This window comes from Cynocephalus volans, chromosome X (assembly GCF_027409185.1).
Source record: "Cynocephalus volans isolate mCynVol1 chromosome X, mCynVol1.pri, whole genome shotgun sequence".
Lineage (NCBI taxonomy): Eukaryota > Metazoa > Chordata > Mammalia > Dermoptera > Cynocephalidae > Cynocephalus > Cynocephalus volans.
Genome location: NC_084478.1, coordinates 130597988 through 130600003, shown reverse-complemented (window position 1 = coordinate 130600003; position 2016 = coordinate 130597988). Strand labels below are relative to the sequence as shown.

Here is a 2016-nt window from a genome sequence, read left to right as displayed (position 1 = left end):
AGAGGTTTTTATCCATTTAAGATTTAGCCTTTCCTCACACGTAAAAAACACTCTGCCAAGATCAGATTTTATAAAGTTAAAATAACAACAATGACGATGACAACTTTGTTAGGTGTTACTTATTTCTTCTCATGCTTGCCATTTGAGGGACCATTTCTCAACTCCATCCATTTTGATTGTATCAGAAGGACCTGATAAGATCAATTATGAGCCTTTTGGCTCTCTGAGCAGCACCATGGTGGTTGACATGAACAAGCGCCTTACAAAAGGTGGCAAAAAGGGAGCCAAGAAGAAAGTGGTTGATCCATTTTCTGGGAAAGATTGGTATAATGTGAAAGCACCTGCTATGTTCAATATAAGAAATATTGGGAAAACACTAGTCACTGGGACTCAAGGAACCAAAATTGCCTCTGATGGCCTCAAGAGTCATGTGTTTGAAGTGAGCCTTGCTGATTGGCAGAATGATGAAGTTGCATTTAGAAAATTCAAGCTAATTACTGAGGATATCCAGGGTGAAAACTGCTCGACTAACTTCCATGGCATGGATGTTACTCATGACAAAATGTGTTCCATCATCAAAAATGGCAGACCATGATTGAAGCTCATGTTGATGCCAGGACTACTGATGGTTATTTGCTTTGTCTGTTCTGTGTTGGTTTTGCTAAAAAGCACAACAATCAGATATGGAAGACTTCTTACACTCAGCACCAGCAGGTCCACCAAATCCAGAAAAAGATGATGGAAATCATGACCCGAGAGGTACAAATGACTTGAAAGAAGTGGTCAATAAATAGATTCCAGACAGCATTGGAAAATACACAGAAAAGGCTTGCCAATCTATTTATCCTCTCCATGATGTCTTTGTTATAAAAGTAAAAATGCTGAAAAAGCCCAAGTTTGAACTGGGAAAACTCGTGGAACTTCATGGTGAAGGTAGTAGTTCTGGAAAAGTTACTGGGGATGCAACAGGTGCTAAAGTTGAATGAGCTGATGGATATGAACCACCAGTCCAAGAATCTGTTTAAAATTCAGACCTTTAATAGTGACAAAAAATCCCATTTGTGAAGAAAAAAAGGAAAAAGATCAATTATGACAATGTATAGAGGAGCATGGAGCATTTTTTTTTTTTTTTGGCAGCTGACTGGTAGAGGGATCAAACCCTTGACCTTGGTGTTATCAGTACCACACTCTAACCAACTGAGCATCCAGCCCCTAGAGCAGCATTTTTGTAAACTGTAAAATGTTTTGGGACGATAATATACTATTATTCTTTACTCATTTCACAGCTATTTATGGAGGGACTACTCTGTGATAGGCACTGTGCTAGATGCTGGGAAAAATGCAGAGAAAATGTAGTCAAAGTCTGAGTCTGGGCTCTCATGGAGCTTACATTCCAGAGGTGCTGACAGTCAGTAACCAAGAGTATGGGATAAGTTCTGGAGACCTTGCTCCATCATCTAGATAACCCACCCTTTAAAGTATCATTCAAGCATTATTTCCTTCAATAAGCATTCCCTTCTTTTCTCACCCACCTCTCCCACTCTGATGTGTGCACATCTGCATAATAGCACTATCTCACTGTCGTGTGATACGTCCTAGTTTACCTACCTATATCCTATGTTATTCTGTGAGCTCCTGAAAGGCAGAGGGCATGTCCTATTATCTTCTTGGTATCTATGATGCCTGCCTTGCACATAGGTCAATTAATGTTTGTAGTAATGGATCAACTAATGCGTGGTGATTAACCTGGGCTCTGAAATCACAATCAGTCCAGATTTATAAAATAGGAAGTGATATCCAAGATTATAGAGTCTAGCCTCCCTTTACATATGAGGAACTTGAGCCCCACTTTCTGTGTTTGAGTATTCTCAATTGTCAACTGGAGATAAGAGAATTTTAGAGCTGAAAGAAAGTTTACAAAGGTTCTGTCAGTCAAACACTTCATTTGAAAGATGAATAAAGCAAGGCCCAGAAAGATGTATCAACTTATCTGAAGTCCAGTGGCAAGTTAGTAGC

The 2016-nt window shown here is 39.4% G+C and overlaps 1 pseudogene; it reads left to right on the top strand.

The window, feature by feature from the left end:
- The first annotated feature begins 235 nt into the window (after window positions 1-235).
- LOC134367558 (small ribosomal subunit protein eS1-like) lies at window positions 236-1025 on the top strand (annotated as a pseudogene).
- Window positions 1026-2016: the final 991 nt, after the last annotated feature.